Below are 21482 nucleotides of genomic sequence, written 5' to 3'. Positions count from 1 at the left end.
TGGCTAAGTCTGGCTCGGAGGAGGTGAGACTCTCGCAGCGGTTATAAACAGCCGAGCGCGCGTGTGCACAGAAGCTTTTGTTTTTTGTTTCCCCGGCAAAGAGCTGTGCATGTGTGCAGAGAGGGACGAATGTCATTTGCGGGACCGAACGTTTTATGAATTTTGACTTTTCAATCTCAGGGCCGACACTGGGCTCAAAACAAGGTTTCGCGTGCCACAAATTAGCGCACGTAATGAGGCCGCAATCAAAAACAAAAACAAGCGCTTTTGAAAGCGCTCCGTCCTGGTGAGAGGTGCAATCATGTTCGGGGCAATTAGACAGGTTTGTTGTTCTCTGCAGCCGTGTTATGTACCTGTGGGATGCTGATTGACTCAACAATCTAATTAGGTTTCGTTATGCGGGCTCCACCACGTGCTGCAGTAGGCGGGCGAGGCCCGACCGGTGCACAGGGGCAACAGCGTCGTATTATTTAAGCGTCGCCCTGAAAAACAAGCAGCGCTGCGTTGTTCTCCAGCCACGAACCGTTCCGGTCTGTACGCAACGAAGACGGAACGAGAAAAACAACAGTGAAGAGAAGAGTTGGACGAAGATCGGCTCACATTGGCCGGACGATGTATCACTCATGCAGTAGATTGTCCTTCATTCACGTACGGCGTGAAAAGGAGAATGTGCTCGTTCAACATTTCAGTTTCAAATCACTGTATTGCTTCTAGACACCAAATGTAACAGTGCTTATTGCTAAAGACAGTTCATATGAGCAATTACATATTCTGTCTGATGAATTTAATTGAATAAGAAAAAAATTAAAATAAATTCTTCACATTTTGAATCTGAAAGCACTTTTTTTTTGTTTTTTTGCCTGAAAAAAACAAACAAATTATCCAAAAAACTACCAATTAATTTCCTTGGATCAACAGATTGATTAATCAACTAGTAGTTTCAGCATTTATTATTATCAATAATAATATTAATAATAATAATATGGACTGTAGTCATAAAGGGATCTCTGGGAAGTGTAGTGCAAAAACAAACTGAGAGCACACCGCTGTGACCGCTTGCCACCACAGAAGAAGAAAAAAGATTATCAGCATCATCAGCTTAATGATCATTTGAAATCGCAGTCGACAAAAAAATAAAAATGATCCCAGGAAAGTTTCAGATCGTCTTGTGTGACTGTGTTGAAAATTGCCCTTCTGCCATGTGATGTATTTGACGGATAAAGAATAAATAATAAAAAGATAAAGACCTGGAAGATGAACAGTGTATGATGGAGAATCACAGATGTTCCTGGGAGTGTGGGGGGGGGGGGGGGGCTCCGGCCCTGTGACACGCTATCTATGAAAATGGATAAAGAGAGGAGAACAGAGGATCAACACAGTGAGGGCAAAGTCTCCGTAGACTAATTATCCCTGTGACAAAGTGGAAACTGTGCCACCACCGTCCCTGCTCCACCCGATCACACATGTAGCGCTCGAGCTGAAAAGGGAAAAAACTCTCTCTTCTTCGAAACAGGCGCATTTCTTCTTTTCTTTTTTTCTTTTTCCCTTCTCTTCCATATAACTCTAGGTGAGAGGAGAGGTTCTGATTAAGGCAGCGTACGGTGAAGAGAATCGGCGGCGTCGCCCACCTTTGGGGCCCTTCCTTAAGTGGCCTTAAATAAGATAATAAGGGCGATGGGCAGAAAAAGGAGGACTTTTGTCTGCTGGCATTAGCGCGATGGCCGTGTTCGCGGTGATATCTTTGAGGGGGGATAGTGTGCCAGTAATGAGACAGGGTTGCCTTCCCTCGCCGGCCTAATTAATCCTACATTTTCATAGCGTATAATCACTGCCCACAGTGCTGCAGCCTTCTACTGGCCACGGACGAGAGACGTCGGAGAGGAGAGGAGTCTCTATCTGTTGCCCCATCTCTCTCCTCCTGCTCCATCGTTCCCTCCCTTCCTTCGTTCCCCTCCTGCAATTTATTACACTGGTATCCAGAGTGAAGTGAAACCTCCCAGTATGGACCTATCTGTCATCTCTACATTATCAGGAAAACACACGGCCGACCATATTGTGCTACGAGGGGCTCCGGCAAATTACTATTTTTATGGGACATGATAAAGGAAACGCTGTCTTAGTGTTTAAGATTGGTATGTGTGTGTGTGTGTGTGTGTGTGTGTTTTGATCTCGGTTGGTGGCGGTGGCCAATATTGTTATATTATTGATAAATAAAACCTTCTTTTTAAAAAAATTCTAATTGTGTTTTGCATGGAATTTCTGAGAGCCATTTAATTCCAAACAATTCCTTTCAAATAAGTGGAAAAAGAAGGCCTATATATATATATATATATACAGTAAAATTGTGTTAGGAATTTACTTCATCTGAATGAAGGCACACAAAACTGACGTCAATACGTGACAGGGACTGTCTTTTAGTTGTGCCGTAGCGCGCGGAACGGCAGAAAAATCATGGCGGACCGCCGCCGCCGTCGTCAGCGCTGAAACCCCGTGTTGCAGAACGATCCCTGAGATGATAAAGAGAGGAGAGTGAAAAGTCACATCCTGTCACATCTCATGATCTCCCCTCCCTGAAAAGTGAGGCCGGCGGGGCCTTGAGGGTGACATCCGCCGTATAGCAACACACGGCACAACACGGGGAGCGAGGAGGGGGCGGCGGAGGAAACGGAGGGGGGGTGGACGGTATAGAGAGGGAGGGGAGGGGTGGAGCATATGGAGGGGTTGATGGTAAATAAGCCTGTGTAGGAGCAACTGATCCTGTCCCTCCCTATCTCTCTGAAATCCAACTTTCCTCTCCCTCTCTCCCTCCATTTCCTCTTCTCTCTCCCTCTCTCTCAACTGCTGTCGCTGAGAGACAGATACCCCGGCCTCAAAGTGACAGGCTCTCAAACGACCGGGCGAGGGGGAAAACCGAGCATTAATTAAGTCATTGCCGGACTGTAATTTCCTTGAGAACGGGGAGAAGGGAAGAAAAAAAATGCACGAGAAAAGGTTACTGAGACCTTTTCTGTGTCAAAATTACCATTCGTCATGAATATTAATGCACCTAATGAAGACAACCTTTGCTTCATCAAGAATGTTCTGGAGCAGGGTGCCACGCTGATAGACTCTCACTGGCTGTTTTTTCTCCTTCAGTCAGGAGGGGGAAACTGGCACACGCACGCACGCACACACACACACACACACACACACACACACACACACACACACACACACACACACACACACACACACACACACACACACACGCACACACACACACACACACACACACACTGAGCTTCACCCATCTGAGTCACCCGCATTCATCTTTGTCTTTATGTGGCGCTACAACATCCTCTCAAATGAAAGGTGCCATGTTTGACCAAACATGTGATTTAGGGAAGAAGAAGAGTGTTGACACCAGAGCGACGTCGTGAGTCAAAACATTAAAAGTTTACGTTTTTGTGATCGTGTACAGTCTCTTGTTCAAGTGTTTTATGTTAAAATGCCTATCTTTAATATAATTCATGTAAAACAATAGTTTATTACTTTACAATGATTTATGTTTGGGGTTACAAAAAGGGGTTATGGGATGGAAAATCGAAAAAAATTGTTGCATTTTGGGAGACCTGGCAGTTTTAAACATAATCCTACATTGCATTATTAAATTTTAATTTCATGAGGCAGCTCTGCTCTGTTCCTCTCTCGTTCCATCTACAGTAGCACATCAACAGGTCTAAATCTTAAATTTGTCCAATACTTTGGATTGAATTAATTTTTTTGCGTGTTTGTGTGTTATATGCTCAAGGTCTTCACGTGTCTCAAGCCGCACGTGAATATGAATAACATGACTGACACAGTGTATCTCCCAGAGAACATCGAGACTGACTTTTTTCTGGGAGTAAAAAATATCAAAGCGTTTACATACTGGTTGCTGGAAACCAAGAGCAGATGACAGGAGATGTTTTAATAAGGAAAACTGTCAAGGACTGTAACTTAAAAGATTCATCTGAATTCTGACTTTACTTGAAATAACCAGGCAGGAAACAATGAAATTATCCCTTTAAGTGCCATTCCCACACACACACACACACACACACACACACACACACACACACACACACACACACACACACACACACACACACACACACACACACACACACACACACACACACACACACACACACACACACACACACACACACACACACACACACACACACACACACTGTAGTCGCCACTACTCAGTAGCCATCTTTGCCCTCCTTACTCCTCAACGTCTCTCGCTCCCCTTGACACATACCTCTCATTAATTCAGACCTGTCACATTGACACAGGCACACACACACACACACACACACACACACACACACACACACGCACACACACTCGTGGTATCTCAGCTGAGGGTGACAGCTCGCCGTTGAGTGACAGCAGCTCTGTCTGTCTGCTACAGGAAGATCTTCCGCTGCCAACAGTTTTGTAAAGTAACCCTCGACTGTCACTGCGAGAGAGGGAAGGGTCATCTATTCATACGTCTGCCGCTTCAAACCGTAAATAGCTTTTTCACTGATGTCTTCCCTCATCCATTATTAACTGCGTTTGAATTAATGACAGTCTTTTATTTTGCACACGTACAACTCGTGGCTTGTTTGGCATTGACTTATCCATCTGGCAGCAATGCGATCCCAAACCTCCGTGATTTGGAGGAGGAGAAAATTAACGTTGAAAAGAGAAATCCAAGTCTTGTTGGATGGGCGGATACTGTTGGCTTTTTGATTTCAACATGGTTCCCTCGAAGCCTCGCAGGGCGGAGATGGTGTGAAAGGCTTGTTGCACTCAACACAAAGCGGAAGAACGGGGAAAGAAAATCTTTTGGTCAAAACTTTCAAATGTCAACAGAAATTTGTGGAGTTGTTGTCAGCGCTTTGGTTTCGATGGATCTCATGATCCGAGAAAATACCCAGCAACAGTATTTACCAGTCTCTACGCGATTGGTTCGTCTTTAACAGTTGTCAGCTGATGTATCGAAGGGGACAATGGAAGATTGTCCTAACCACTAACCCTAACCACTAACCCTAAACTTACAAAAACTGGAGCATGTTCTTCTTCATCATCACCCCGGAGGTGGTTGACTAGAGCTGTGTCGTCCGGTCAAACTCCGTCAAGAACTCTCTCATATTTTTGTGTTTCATATTTGATCAAGTCTCGTGCGACAGGGTCAAGTTTCAGACGAATGGCCGTTCGGCAGCCGCTCCTCGCCCCGTGTCGCGCCGTGTGAAAGGAGCGTTCGAGTGTTCGACCCAGCAGTTTCATTTCTGCGTCACAAAGGGGAAGATTCTTAGGAATTACGTTATGTCTCACGGGGTGAGTTTTTGGTAAAACTTGTCACTTCGACTCGTGACCTTGACACGGGCAAGATTCCAGAAAATGTTCAATATTCTACAATTCTACAATACCCACACCCTTTGTTCAACGTCGCGTTGTGAATACAGTGGATTACAGAAGAAAAAAACAGCACCGAGGAGTTAAAGGTGCACTGCCAATTATTTCCAGATGTTTTCGGCACAGATTTGTTCCTTTAAGGAGTCCGTTTCATTTTCGTGACCTGTGCGTTCACAATGTGGATTTGGACCGAGTTAAAAAATTTTACCACGAGGACTTCGGAGGATCTCCGGCAAACCCTCGGTGAGGAGAATAAAAAAACTGTGTGTGGTAAGAAGTTGTGCCAAGAAAGCCTGTAGCTCGAGGGCTCAGGGATCACAAGACAGACAAGAACGTACGGTAAACGGGTCCAAACGTCAGAAACGCAGAGGGGTTTTTTTCTTTCTCTCCCATCATTTGATCTGTTCCGCATCAGTCTAAGAGAAAAAAAAATAATTGGTCGTTTAGAGGCACAAAAAGAAAGTTTGCCTTTGTTGTGAATCTGCATACGAGTCACCACCATACATTATCATGAATAATACATCCATATCTCCTCCATAGCCACGGGTGGTAGGGATTAGATAAAGCGCCATAAATAAGCTTCAAAGCTCGCTGTATGCCGTTTTGTTACACCTCGCCATAGAGGCCTCTCCTTTAATCACAAACTTAGCCTTCGCTGGTGGGGCCCTTTTCTTGCGATTGTGCCGGTGTCGCTATTAGTGCGGGGCGGCCCCGTCTGTACACACGTATTCATTTACCTAATTAACACGGAACTCACACTGGGAGTCAAAATGAAAGCTACCGTAGGGGAGTCAAAGAGAACAAAGCCCAGCGAGGAAGCCCGGCTTTCTACTGGCGCCCGCCGCCACAATCACCGGGGACGAGGAGAAATGACACCCGGATAGTGGTGGTGATGCTTTATCTACAGAGGAAGACGATAAACTGACGCTGTTCACTGAAAAAAACAAATGAAGTCTGTCTTCCAGTTGCTTGTGATGCAAATGATACAGACGGGGTAACAAATGAAAGCAGACAACCTGACAAATGAGCAGGGGACGATGTCCCCCATCCATTGGGCACAAGGGGTCACTGACTGATGTACATCATACGCTGTGGCCTTCACAGTCTCCAGATGTCACGCCTGCAGTGGGAAGACAATCTGGGCTGATGTGTTCGGGGCGACCCTCCACCACAACCGTCAAAAATGAGGGAATATCTTTTGGGGGGAAAAGAGGTACATTCCTCAGAGACTTGTGGAAACAATTGTCAATGTACACTGAAGTTGGTTCTAGTTTTATGTAACTAATAATCTACCACACACACCAAACATCCACTGAACATGTCACCAACTAACTTCAGTCATGGCAATCAAGATTCAGTTTATGAACATTTTCTTTTTCTCTTGATTAGAAGAGGATTCACCCTGACTTCTGTGCTGGTATTTCCTGGACTCGATCCTGGTGAAAACCTAATTAGAAGCTCATCACACAAACTGTCATTGTGGCTCGTCCTTAGGCAACATGAGATATGATCAACAGCATCAGCTAAAAATAAAGAACGGCGATGCACGCTCCTGCGTGTATTTTTTTTTTTGTTATTGCTCAGCTCAACATTCAACTTCATCTCGGTGGGAAACGCACATAATTAACACCTTATTTTTTGGTGACATTTCAAAAGTCTGCTTAACATCAACTTGACAGTTGGACAGAAACAACTTCTGTCTCTATCCTTGTTGACGTCTCCCCCTCCCTCTCCCTCTGAGGTGCAGGCCTCACCGTTTTGTGTTCATTTTAAAGAGCTGGATTTCTTTGAAGACTTATTATCTTTAATTAACTCAGTAAGATAGATGCTCCTTCTATCTGCCTCTTATCGCTGCCTTGTTCTCTGTCAGGTTATTTCCATAGCTCATCACCAACCGCAGTGTAATAACATGAACTCCCTGACGTGTGTTACGGGGGAAAGTTATATTGTAATTCTGTTTCCAAAGAAAATGTTTTCAAATGAACATTGAAGGTAAAACAATTTGGAGATCCACTACCATAGATTACAGTTGTTACATGTGTTGTATTCATAATTTCTTACAGTAAATATGTAATCAGACAAATGGCGTTTCGAACACATGGACTGACGGAGAAGTCACAGATCAAGGTGCCAATATCGGAACATAACAACATAACACTTTGCTTAATGACAGTTTCTTCACTGAGTTTACTTTTTTCTATAATCACAGCTCATAAAAGTGCGTTATTGCACTTTATATATACTTTCCATTTTGCTGATGACCTGAGAGTTTTACTGTGAAGAAAGACATACAGGCAAAGTCCAGGATGTGAACAAAAGTTTATATTTCTACCCAAGAAAACATGATGCATTACAGTAAAAGTACACTTGTACATCTGAAGACTTCCCCCGTCTATATCAACATACCTTTTTTTTTTTTTTTTATTAATTGCAAATTGTGCATTACATCGTGAATGAAGTGGTGAACACGTGTTGTTTCTGCAGAGATTAATTACGGGGGGTTCGACGTTGCATCAGCAGCCAATTATCACCTGAGGAGAGTCGGTTGCCGGCAGCTGTAGCCCCCCCCCAATCAGCCCACGGCATATCGGATGAGGAGCCAGAAAACATATTACCGCCCAAATACACAGTGACAACAAATCTGGGGACTGCAGTAATAAACATCTGATCTATCAAGAAAAGAAGGAGGGATGGAGGAAGCAGCCTGATCAGAGAGCTGCCGCACACTGAGAAGAGAGAGGAGGGAAACATGAGAGATGTGTTTAAACTTCAGTCATGCAGAGAAATTCTACATGGTTTTTTACTGGTGGCTGCCGGCTGATGCCCCCTGGGACACCTGGGGGTTCAGAGGACTATCAAAGGTCTTACTTTGCCGATGTGGGAAATTGAAAGCGGTTGTACAGGTAAAATAAGAGATGATGAAGAGAAGAAAGAGCATGTGTGTGTGTGTGTGTGTGTGTGTGTGTGTGTGTGAGAGACGATGAAGGGTGAAGGGCACTTCACGTAATGTTGCTTTCGGCGATCTTACAATCGCCTCCCACCGACCGCCTGACCTCCTCGGACTTGGATGATCCCTGTTGCCATGGAGACTGGCAAAACAAGTGTGACACTCGTGTGCACACCCCCCCACCCACCCCCCTGTATCTGAGTGATGAAAATGAATGTGGCCCCGGGATCAACACGCAGCCATATTGGCAAAAAATCAATACTTTTCCCCTCTGTCTTGCATCGGTCCAGCAAGCTGTAACATATCAATCCATATGTGCGCACAGTGTACACATATCCTCCCTGTTTGTGTGTGTGTGTTTGTGTGTGTTTTTCTGTGTGAGCGAGTGTGTTTCTGTCTGTGCAGGCGAGGGAAAAGAAAAACGTTGCATTGAGCAAAAGCTGCCCCGTGTGTCTGAACCGCTCCATTAAAACAATCTTTGTTTTTGATACGGAGTGGGAGAAAAAGAGCGAGCTGACTGACCACAGACTGCATGTCAGTCTAAGATGGAGGTTTTTTTCTGTTGTTTTGTTGTGCCTTTCTTTAAATTCTGATTCTCATTACTGTGCCGAGCCTCAAGCAGTGAGGGGAAGGAAAAAAAACATAACCAGAGCAACTGTGCCTGAGCCCAGGGGCCCCCAGGAGCCACGGGGGGTCCCTACTTTGATGGAGGCCTGAGCATCATTAGAACAGATAGCGAGATGGGGTCAGAAACACACTGCTACCACCGCATCGCTTCTGCAAACTCCTAGCAGCGCTCTCCACTGACAAACACAGACACCAAAATGTGTTTCCATCCGGCTTGATGTGTTGAATTAGGAAAACATATCACAAAACTGTTTTCAAACTTGTTCAAGGAGGAAATAAAGAAAATATGTGCAACCATGCACATGTGCACCAAATTATCTAAAACAATCTAAGGGAGCTAGATAGATAGATAGATGGATGGATGGATGGATGGATGGATGGATAGATAGATAGATAGATAGATAGATAGATAGATAGATAGATAGATAGATAGATAGATAGATGGATGGATAGATGGATGGATAGGTAGGTGGATAGATAAATAGATAGATAGATAGATAGATAGTTAGATAGATAGAACAAAGACCAAAAGAGCAGGATCTTTGAATATATATCGATGGGTTTAGCAGAAAGCTGGAATTAATTATGTAACCCACTGCAGTTCACTCCAAAAGTTCACTGTTCATGAAAGAATTAATGTGAGCTAGCGCTTCCTTTATGGGCATAATAAAAATTATACTGTTGTACTAAAAAATTTTAATAAAGTGACTGAGAACATTTAGGGAGACTGGCATATGTTAATAAGACGGAGAGGAACGGTCTGTCCAAACAGCATCGCACACGGAGAATCCTGCTCTAAACCATCCGCGGTTCTCAAAGGTCAACCATATTTTTATAATAGCAGCCCTACGGGCGACGCTAAATCTGTCCTCGGAATGTGGCGGCTGACCAATGAGAAGGTGTGGGAGGTAAAGGCTGGTACCTGCGTGAAGCATCATTACAACACACTATTTATAAGAGGGCCGGGAAGAAAGATGGGACCTAAAGTTTTATGGGCTGGCTTTGAGTCAATTTCGGTAGCATTTGTTAGCTTCGGTCTTTCTCGTGCAAAATATATATCTCTCTCTATATATATATATATATATATATATAGATGCCTATTTTTACAGGCCATTCATAATATCCTGCATTAAAGTGAAGTCACAGGCCACAAGTAAGGGTAAGTCGTGTATTACAATTTTTAGAGCCTACTCGTAGTTCACGTAAGTACAGAAGTCGTTTTACAGTCACTTGTCGCGTACGTCCACGACTGATCTAAAGCAATATTTGATGTTCATTCAGGCCACAATCAACAACACTGAGCTCTGAGCTGCTCCACTGCCCCGATTTCACACTTCCACACTCTCCGCCTGTATTAGCATTGAGTTGTTTCTAGTGGGCCCGTTCAAAACACGCCTGTTTGGGACCCCAGTTTCCCACGTAGGCAGATTTCACATGTAATCTGACACGACCACTGCAATTATAGAGTCGAACGTTTGGCGGTGAAAAAGAAATCGGTTGTAGTCATAGACTGTACATACGAATTCACCAGGTCCAGAAAAAGAGGGGTCAATGTGGCCAGCAGAAGGCGACTCCACCGGTTGCAAAAATAAGTCTGTATCTATAGAAGTCTATGAGAAAATTATTCTACTTCTCACTTGCTTTAAACTGAGGAGTTTATTGCCTCAATCGCTAGTTTCAAGTCTTCATCAATACATTATGATGTTCATTTTTTTTTTTCAAATTATGATTCCCATTTAAAGTAAAATAGACGATAACGCACAGTATAGATTGAGGCGCGGACACCATGTGATTGACGACTAGTGGTGCCGAACAGGTGCAACCGCCCCGCCACACCTGCAGGTATGGTTCCTTCTGGTTTCCAAAGACCCGAGAAGGGGATTGGTCAAAAAGGCATCAAAACAGCAGAAAACCACAGATTGACGTCACTGTGGGTTGCCACTCAATTGTAGCGATCTGCACGCGCGGGACTTACACACTCCCAGTGGCCTACCAAAAATAAAAAAAAGTTCGTATGTTAAATTCAAAATGGCGGCCCGCGGCTGTACTCACGAGGCAGAGATGTCTTGTCCGTCCCGAGTCGGCATCATCGGTAGCCCGCCAACCCCTGGCAGCAGGTTTAAAGTCCGTTTAATACGTTGTCCAGTATTCGCTTCTGCTCGAACGGAATATCCTCCGCATTCTTCTCCACTACCGACAGCGACCGTGCTCTTCCCGCTCCAGGACTTCCGCCGGCGAACGGGAGGTAACTCCGTCGTCGGAGATTTACATAGCTGGTCTATTAGACGCGGGAGGCGTCACTTGGTTTTGGTTTTGTTGGCCAGCGGTTATTTTGAAACTGGCTGGTCATTTTGTTTGTTTTATGAGTTCCTGAAGAGAGGACTTTTTGTTTCGGAGTATTTGCACCGTGGGTTTGGTTTTGGGGACAAACTGTATAATACACTGTAGTGGACTGCAAATTCATGTGTTTTTTTTGGTGATTCTTGGTGGCTTTTGAATCCTGCCGTGTGCCATACATCATGTATTTATATACCTGGTTGTTAGTTAGGGTCCATGCACCTAACCTCCCGTGTAGGTTTGACTACTTAAAGGAATTTTATTATTGTCAGTCTAACCCTCCGACTGGCACCCCCACACCGTCAAACCGCTACGTAAAAGTCCGTAAACGTTCGTGACGTTGTAGTGAATTGTTGCGGATGCGCGACAGATCGCTGGATAAAGGCACAGTGCGGACGCAAGGGAAGAACATGTTGGACTTGGTCAGTGCTCCCCCACTACTGCACAGAAAATCTGTTTCATGTATTAAGTTTGTTTATTGATATTGTTTCTTTGATATTTATTTATTGGCGTCGTGTGTCCAAATTGCACAAAATTCCACACTGCACTAACGTGGGCCCTTAACAATAGAGCATGCCAAGTGTGAGGCCGATAAAAAGAACGGATCTGGAGATTTGCGAGCCACATAAAAGAAAACAGACCACACTCCTTGCTTTAGAGCTGTGGAGAGACGTGAAATGTTTTTAATATGAGTTCATGTTCATAAATAATTGACCTACACTGAGTCGAGTCGAGTAAGCCTCTTTCAGCCTGTTTGCTATTATTCCTAACATGAGGTCAAGTTGTGGTCTGGATCGGAATACTCTTTTTAAACTAAAAAAAACGGGATTGTTGTATGTATTATTATTAAGTTTGGTTTTTTTTCTTTGTTCAGACTACATGAACCAAACTCCAGGTGTGAAACCACCCTGTGCCAATCACACCACCAACTTAAATGATACATTTCTCCTGTGTGTGTGTGTGTGTGTGTGTGTGTGTGTGTGTGTGTGTGTGTGTGTGTGTGTGTGTGTGTGTGTGTGTGTGTGTGTGTGTGTGTGTGTGTGTGTGTGTGTGTGTGTGTGTGTGTGTGTGTGTGTGTGTTTTTCCCGGCCGGTGATGAGACCCCGTCTCTGACACGATGGTGCTCTGTTAAGGTCAAGCCCTACAGAATGTCAGGGATGATGACACGCACTGAAAGGTTTCATCTAATCCCTCCATTTCCCCTCTTCCCCTCCAATCTGCCCCCCCCCCCCCCCCCCCCCCCCACCTCCGTGTCCGGCCCGCTCACTCACAAGACACACACACACACAAGCGCCTTCACCTACAGTCTGCATCAAGACTCTTTTTGTGTGTGTGTGTGTGTGTGTGTGTGTGTGTGTGTGTGTGTGTGAGAGAGAGCGTGTGTGCATGTAAACAGCATCAAACCTTGCCATCGACTAGTAAGGCCAAATCAGAAATGCCCGAGGCCAGTGTCTCTGTGGCTGCATGCTTGGCCTGGTCTTTGCAACCCACTGTCAAACATCTTTGTTCCAGTTCTCCGGTTGCTGCACATTTACTGATACTTAAGTGATACTTTAACATACTGCAAGTGAATGCAAGAGTAGAACCAGAAGAAGATGTTTCCCTGCGCAACACATCAGTATTACGCCATTCTAAGTATTACAAAAGCTTTGGAGATATTTTTAAGTCCTGATTTTAACTTTCATAAAAATCGACAACATAATTTAATCTCAAAGTCTTTGCCGTGTCACGTCAACATTTTTCTCAATGTAAGGCGCCGAGCTTGAGTTTCATCAAGTGGGGGAATGAGCTCTATGCTTGTAACTTAAAATGAGTTCTATAACTCGACAGGAAGACGAGAGGAATCCTGTGTGTTTTCAGTCGTTCCCATGGTCTGATCCCTTTCAATCTGTTTGGATTCGCAAAGTTTCATTCCTCTCCTTGACAAAGGACGCCTCTCGACAGTCTTTGGTTGCGTTTGGAAAGCAAATCTAATTCTGTTATTTCCTAAATGGCGTCAAATGAATTTAATTAAGCTGCCATGAAAAAGAATGTTATTTACACCTTATGAGATTACCTGGACTTAATTTCCTAGGGTTTTGAATAATTGACAAACAGCGTGTACGTACTTAACTAAGCCTCATATTATGCGCACAGTTGAACATGTCATCAGTTAATCTCAATGCTTTTTTACTCCCACAATATCCTCTCATTTCCCCCTCTTCCCTCCGCTCTGCTGCGCCACAGTTAACACTTATTAAATTAGCATCATCCAATGATCAAACAACAGCCCTTCTCCGTCGAGCTGACTTGAATGACGGCAGAGGTCTCCTCAGCATCTGGCGAGGTGCCTTGTTTGGTACAGATGAGCGCAGAAGCCTTTTTTTCTAACTGTGATATTGCCACGCCGGCGGTTGGTTTGCGTGGAAAACGAACAGTTCGGTTTGATATTAGGGGCCCGGTAACCGAAGAAACAACGCTGGATTCAAGATGCCTGGCTTCCCCGGCACCTTCTCTCACTGTCACTTATCCTCTCACCTCTGTGGATTGGATCTGGAGCGGTGGAGGCATGGCGGAGATGGAGAGAGCTGAGGGAAAGGGGGGGAATGAAGGATTATATAAAGAAGAAGCAGCACTTGACGGTAACTGGTTGAGATTAGCGCCTTAGGGGTACAGCAGTGGCTGTGATTTTGATACTGCGCCCCCAGCTAAACGCTGAAGGCCGCCTTGCCTAGAGGAATCTGCCTTCACCCACAGGCAGTAAAAGATTGTTTTCTTACTAGCAACTCCTCCTCCTCCCCCTCCTCCTCCACCCCACAGACACCTGTCATCTCCAATGTCAAAACTCTGCACCGAGAGGAAAAGACAATGCAAAGAATAAACAACAGAAACATGCTTTTCTAGAGGCGCACTCTGCATACTGATCCGCGGGTGAGGCCCCGGGCTTCACCTGCATCAGCAGGAGCCGAACATATTCAAAGTCATGACACAACCGGGGCTCTGCTGGCTATTGAGGATGCAGTTTAATTATAAAATATTTATAATATGCTTAATTATAAGGACGGGTTATCAATTATCACCATATATTATTGTTTTCTCATATGTCTCAGTCGTGATCACGATCACTTTCAGGTGAACAATGATAAATAATTATTTGCAGCAAATCTAGAAATCTTGTTAGGAATAAAATGGTACAAAAAATCTTGATCGCGGCATGAAAAATCATAAATTCATAAAATCGTAATTGGAGAAAATAAAACTGTGAATTTAGGCCTCATGCAAGAATATATTGAAATATTTATCAGGTTTTTTTCCTAATTATGATGTCGTGACTGAAGTCTCGTCTTTATCATTAAAAAAACAGAGGTGTAATTTCTCTGTATTCCTCAATTTCAATCATCTAAAAATATTTCCAAAATGAGGCACAGACCTACAGCTGACGTGTTATTATTTAGTTTCAATTTGTGTGATAAATTAAGGGATAAAAGGTCTCAAGAAATTATTGATCTTTAAAGATGCTCTATTAAGCCTCATGATAGAAATCATAATCTGATTTGTCATTTTGCGGAAAAAGAAGAGTAGTATGAGAGGCCTGGAACCAGGCTAGTGTGCAATCAAAATACTTTTTGTGGATATTTTATGTATAAATATATATTTATCAAACCAAGTGGGAATGACCTTCTGCCGCCCGGAGCAGAAAACACAGTTACCTGGGCGCGAGGACACTGGCGGTCCCGGTGCAAGGTGGCCCCTTGTCGTCCACGTGGTAGAGCAGAAGTATGAGATGACGTGACACTGGCAGACCTGCCAGGCGGCGTTGTCGCAGCCAATGGGGGGCAGAGGACACCACGGAGAGGAATGGCTGCGACACGCCATCAGCCTCGCAGCCATGAAAAAAAACACACCGCCACGTTTTTCATCTGCCCTGTTTTTCCTCTGTTTTAATTCCTTCTGTTTGTTTGTTTGTTTGTTTGTTTGTTTGTCGACCTTGCCGTGTCAGCTGACCTTCCTCCATCCAGGACCCTGAAGAGAGAGGGGAAGGGAGAAAGGGAAGAGAGGAAAAAAGAGGCAACAACTGACATTTCTGTACTGAGGAGGAACAAACAGCACATACAAAACGACCCCCTCAGACAAATTTACTAGAAGTGTGTGTGTGTGTGTGTGTGTGTGTGTGTGTGTGTGTGTGTGTGTGTGTGTGTGTGTGTGTGTGTGTGTGTGTGTGTGTGTGTGTGTGTGTGTGTGTGTGTGTGTGTGTGTGTGTGTGTGTGTGTCCGTCCGAGGCTCTCGGCCACCATTGCCAAGGAAGTGTCACGGTGTCGTGACAACTTCAGCGACTGTGGTGCGATGGGTGACCCTCGGCCGGCGGAGGGAGGGCACTGAATCCCCCGTCCACCCTGGATCCTGACAGATGTCATATACCTCCTCCATGGGCACCTTCTGTTTCCTGTTCACCTTTCTCCATCCTGCAGCGTCCGGGCTCCAGTCTCCACGTCGTCAAAGCACACACACACACACACACACACACACACACACATACACAGACACACACTCACACTCACACTCACACACACAAGGCGAGAGAGATAGACAGAGAAGGAGAGACATTCACTTGACCGATATGGTTTTTTAAACAACAATATTTTTGTCATTGACCGTGTTAGATTTTTGAGCAAAAGTCTGATAAATCAGTTTAATTCTTATCCTCCATCCATTTATGGGTTTTATTTAAATACCAACTGCTCAACTTAAAAGGCAAAAAGTGCGTCCTGCGCTCTCGGCGATTCATACCGCCTCCTCGGAGGATGTTTCCTGTTATTTACCAAAGGCTTTTCTCTGAGAACAGTTGGTATTTTAGTCTTAGCACACCCCACTCAAAACCTGTTTGCACAGATTTTCTCCATCATCCCTCAGACCACAGTTTGACAGTGGCACTTCAACAAAATGAGATTCTGCCTCGTTACATAGTCTTATACTGTTACATCAAAAGTGTCACCGGCCCACTCCGCGAATAACAAGTCTAACAAACCAAAAAGGCCCTTACAATATTGGATTTCCATAAACCTTCTGCTGGCTGCCTCCTCGCTGGGATTGTGTATCATCCACTCAAAAACGCTCTCCGAGATGGAAATGTGCAGACTAAATCTGATCACGGCGCTAGATAATGTTCACTTCTCGCGACTGCAACACAGACTTGGGTAGGAAACGAAGGGGATCCTGTGACTAACCCATCAATCACAGCTGACGCTGTGCTCAAGTGATGGATATTCTAATTTCCCTTTTATATACAGGTGCACAGGAGGGATGGATGGATGACGATTAATGGACGGGCGAGGTTGTTTCCGCAAAACAAAGAACGACGCAGCGCTGCCTGCGGCGTCGCCACGGAGGGCAGGGAGCTGCATTTCTGTCAAGACGATACGTCACATTTGGGACTTGCTCCGCCTGTAAACATGTGAAGACAAAATTTACGTCCCGAGGTGACAAAGGTGTTGCTAACACAGCAATTGTCTTCGCTCTACAGGGACCTACAACAGGCTCCGCAGTCATTTCTGTGACAGCCGTCGACACCCTCGCCTCACCTCACTTTCACACAACCTGTTCCCCGTGTTCTGTCATTGCTATCGCCTACGTGATTATTCCGTAACTTTCACCCACCCTCCGACTGCGTAGGGTGTAATTTATTTTTGAAAAGGCATCATCCTCCTCGGGCCGGCTCCTCTGACACGGCGCGCTCATCTGTCAAACTCTTCAAAGTCCGAGTTGGGCCTTTTGATGAAATCTTCTGACATATCGCTGCTGCGGGCTTGTGTCTCTGAAGATGTCTCTTCAACAATCTTTTATCCTTTCCTCTCTTTTTTTTCTTCTTCTTCTTTTTTCGCTTTGTGTTGGGCTTTCAAGCAAACACCTCTTTCATATTGGACCTAAACTGTTTAACCCTTTTCCTGCACCGCACACGCCATGCTGGAGGTCGCGAGGTCAGAAGTCAGTGCCAACATGAAGGCAGACGAAGAAGAGGGAAGTGGGAAAACGACAATAACTTCTTCAACTTATAGTTTGAGTTAAAAGCACATCGTTTCTCATATTTTTTCAACAATAGACACTGTGTTTCCTTTTGAGCAGAGAGGCCCGAGCCACTATGTTTTCATTGCATTCTTTTTCTGAACACGCACTGATTTACTGTGCCTACTTTGCCGACTATTTACCCAGTGATTTCCAGGTTTTCGCTCCGCAGCTGACATTGAACGCGGACGCCGATAAACCATCCGAGACTTTCCCTAAGACTTAACAATCCCGCCTGAGGTCTCTGTTCCACCTCTGTCCTTCTCCCTCTCTCTCCCTCTCTCTCTCTATCGCACTTTATCTCTCACTCTCCATCCCTCCCTCCCCGTCCGAAGCTGTCCTCCCAGCCATCTGTCATGTGATGTTTATGGGCCCTTTTGCTTTTGTGTCCTGATGACCACTGTCACAGAGAGCTACCCATTACCGATGCGGCCCTGATGAACGATGTTACCCAGACGCAGTGCTGACACCCCGGTGTCCTTGGCCGCAGAGACGCTGCCTCGCCAGCCGGCTCAGGCCAGTAAAGAATGAGGACCGGGGGGACCTGGGGGAGCAGGACTGAGGACCTGTCCGTCATCCCCTCCGACAGGATGCTCATATTTCCCCCCCTCTCCTAACGCCGTCTTCCCTCGCCTCTCGGTCCAGCCAATGGAAACATGGGGGCTGGTAAGCATGGCGATGATGTTGTCATTAATCCTGAGGTGGTGAATGGTGCCCTTGCCTTTCACCTGAATATATATCTACATCTGAACAGACACAGTGAGGGGACCCTTGCTCCCCTTCAGAGGCCACAGAAGGTGCCCTGAAGGGTTAATGCAGGTAGAAAGAGATGATGAATGCTGCCGACTGTGATTTTATCTGTCAAATAGAAATGTTAGTGCTTGTTTTGATCTTTTATTCAACACGTTTTGCAGGTGGAACAGGAAGGTACAATAGGTTTTTTATCATGTCTTGGTATGGGTATATGGCCTACAGTGGTAAATAGAAGCTGGTAGCATGATCTTATGATGCCGTTAAATTGTGTTCAAATTGAACTTGGCCACGTGGTAATTATTGTCTGTCAAATATTGTTATCACAGTTTCATCCGCCGCAGTTTCATTTCACCAGCTACTAATTTGTTGACTTACAGATTCAAAGATGTCTAGTTTAAAATCAGGCTAAATTTAAACTACATATAAATGTAAACTACATATAAATTTAAACTATATATAAATTTAAACTATATATAAATTGAAATATACCAATTCTGTGGAAACAAACAATTATGTTAAGAAAAACAACCTCACTTATACTTACCCCATTTAAAAAAAAATAGGTAATATTTCATTTGAAATAGGCAGTGAAAGGTCCTTCATACATCATTCACTCGTCTTTCTTTATGAGCCAACCTATTAAAGTCGTGCAGCTTGTGCGGCCTCCACGTCGGTGGCTGCTAGCTTAGCTCCATTTTTCATACCTTGACCAATATATATATATATATATATGTATATATATATAACCTAAAAACGGGCCACTTTAAGCTGCATGTCACAAGTTCACTCCGGTTCCTAAAACAAACAGCGCCACACCTCCGGAGGTTAGATGGACAATATGGGACAGAACAGATGATTCCAACAAAAGGAAAACAACAGAAAAGATAATCCTCTCGCAACAGTGTGAACATAATGTGAACAATCTGCTGGACAAAATATAAATCTCATTTATTCAGTGAGCCCCTCTCTCCTTTTGTGCCCCCCCCCCCCCCCCCCCCCGTCCCCCCCGTCCCTCCTCTGTCTCTCTGTGAACATCTTTACTGGCCGCTGAAGCCGCTGATGAATTCTTAAGCAGATCAACTGATAATTGTATTTCATAACTGTCAGTTGCGCGAAGGCTGCCAGTGTGCCCAGGAGCTATTTGTGTCTCAGTATGTCCTCAACACACCTCCCCCCCCCCCCCCCCCCCCCCCCCCGTCCAACCCCCCAATCACCAGGGATGTGCTTACTGTCTCCGGCCCCCCGAATTACTCAAACAGGAGGACACATTTACAGATGACACCTTTATTGCAATTAATCAGGGGGAACTTGATTAAGAAAGTTATTCCAGCCCTTCATTGAGACTTGATACAAGTGGTGCTGCTGCTGCATATTGTTATTTATGTCCCACGGAGCTCTTGCGACGCTGACGGACGGAAAAACCGACAGACTGCCGGCCACACGGAGACACGGAGACGTTTGCGCGGCGGCGGCGGCGCAATCCCCAAGCACATCTTCGGATGGGGCACAAACATGCACAGCCACAAGCGAACGCGTCCCCCCTATCATTCTGTCATACACAACTCAGGTTTCCGCAAAGAGTTTAATAAATGACTTTAATTGGCTGCAGAGATGTGTTCGCTAAAGGAGGCGGGAATATTCCATATCCCTTTCTTCTCGTCTCTCTCTTTCACTCTCTCTGAAACACACACACACACACTTACTCCTAAATGAAGCCATCTCTTTACCTTTACTCACAGTTCCTGGGTCTGCTGTGGCTAATTAGTTGAGTGGGGTTTTAGGTTTGGTAATTAGGCGGAGGCAGGAGTGACGGGGGCTCGGGGAGTTGGGGAGTTGAGGGGGTCTGACTGACTTGCAGAGGAAGAAACTGGACTGTCTGGATGCTGGCAGCAGCGAGCAGCCAGCCAGTGTCCCTCAGGCGCCTGGAGGTAGACTACCGTCCCACACTATGAGGGTGATGTCTTTGTTATGTGCCACATGTTCCGGCACAAGGAAACTGTAGGAAAAAAAAATAGTAATTATGGTTTAGGAAAAAAGAAAAGCACCAAATGTCAACGTGCAACGGTGAAGACCAGCACCAAGCCGTTGTCTCGGATTGAAATTTGAAATGGACCGGAGAGCAACAACATACAAAAAGGTGTGATTCCTTCACCAGTGCTGTTAGTGAAACAGGAGGACAAATGACCCATCTTCAACATTAGCCACCGTAAGCTCCCGGCCCAACCAGACCCAAGGCCGCAGTAGCTGAACCCACGAACGTGCTGAACTGAACAGCGGTGTGTTTGAATTTTTTTATAAGAGCGTGATATTTCTTCTTCTCCTTTCAGAAGCTATCGTCTAACTCGGAGGTCCACTGCTACCAAACCATAGCACACCTCAGGAAACTGTTGCTTTTCTGATCATGAAAAACGGCACATTCCTATTTTTTCCTCATGAAGTACCATCACCTTTGCAGCCAGTTTGATTGCAATTGTCATGACCTATGCCCAGTATTTAATGAATCCATGCTTAAATCAGGTTGAACTTAGTGTACCATACAATACTTCAACACATGAGACAGTAATTCATCCAATGAACAAATTATTTCTGCAGTTTCACCATTGCGCAAAAAAGCCCGAATGCCTCCCCATAAGCCCCTGTCGATCTTTAATGTCTTGTTTACGCCGCGGCACAGTTTCAGGTTGCTTCGATAAGTTGCCAGTTAGCAGCCTCCGACTGCTACACAATCCAATTAAACAAGGAGTGTTGTCTCTCCAGGTTGCTGTGTTCTTTTAATTGGGGCTGTGACTGCTCAATAATCAGCGGAGGTACAGCTAGGCCCTGGAGGACGCCCAGACAGGGCCTCTCCTGTTAATTGAAGAGATGCTAAAGCTGTCCTCAACGTGGACGCACGCGGCACTCATGCATGCAGAAATTCATCAGAAACACGCACGTGCAAACGCACCACCTCGCTCACCTCTCGTGCGACTAGGCATGTAAGAACTTGCTTTTAGCATCTTGCACCCATCCGGAGCAAACTGCGGTGTCACACACGTTGATACAATGGTTTTAAAGATCCCCCTCTTTGTTCTGTAGGTCATGTAAACCCAGGACATTTCTCATTGGTCACATCTCTTTTAAGTATTAATTTTAAAGCAGTGAAATCAATTGAAAAATCGTCTTTTACAGCCATGAACTTCCAATTGCACATAATCAAAAGGTGTAGCATGAAGTTGTACCCATAAATTCCGTTGACATAATTTATTTGGAGAGGCCGTAATTAAAATACACGGACAGGTGGGAACGAACTGGACAGCCAATACTAGCTGGAAAAAAAAAATGCTTTAAGATATATAGCTTATAGCTAATA

General features: G+C 44.9%; 1 long non-coding RNA gene across 2 annotated transcripts in view; it reads right to left on the bottom strand.

Moving 5' to 3' along the window:
• LOC124850070 overlaps nucleotides 1-12330 on the bottom strand; it is a 32660-nt gene extending 20330 nt beyond the window's left edge. The window contains exons 1-2 of one of the 2 annotated variants that reach the window (XR_007030893.1): nucleotides 11057-12330; nucleotides 1248-1336 (exon numbers count right to left, since the gene is read on the bottom strand). This is a non-coding gene — a long non-coding RNA (uncharacterized LOC124850070). The remainder of the gene's footprint in view (nucleotides 1-1247; nucleotides 1337-11056) is intronic. The other variant, XR_007030894.1, reaches the window with a different exon arrangement.
• Nucleotides 12331-21482: the final 9152 nt, after the last annotated feature.

The sequence above is a fragment of the Scophthalmus maximus genome, chromosome 1 (genome assembly GCF_022379125.1).
Source record: "Scophthalmus maximus strain ysfricsl-2021 chromosome 1, ASM2237912v1, whole genome shotgun sequence".
Taxonomy (NCBI): Eukaryota; Metazoa; Chordata; class Actinopteri; order Pleuronectiformes; family Scophthalmidae; genus Scophthalmus; species Scophthalmus maximus.
The sequence above is the reverse complement of the archived record's forward strand: the minus strand, read 5'-3'. Positions and strand labels throughout refer to the sequence as shown.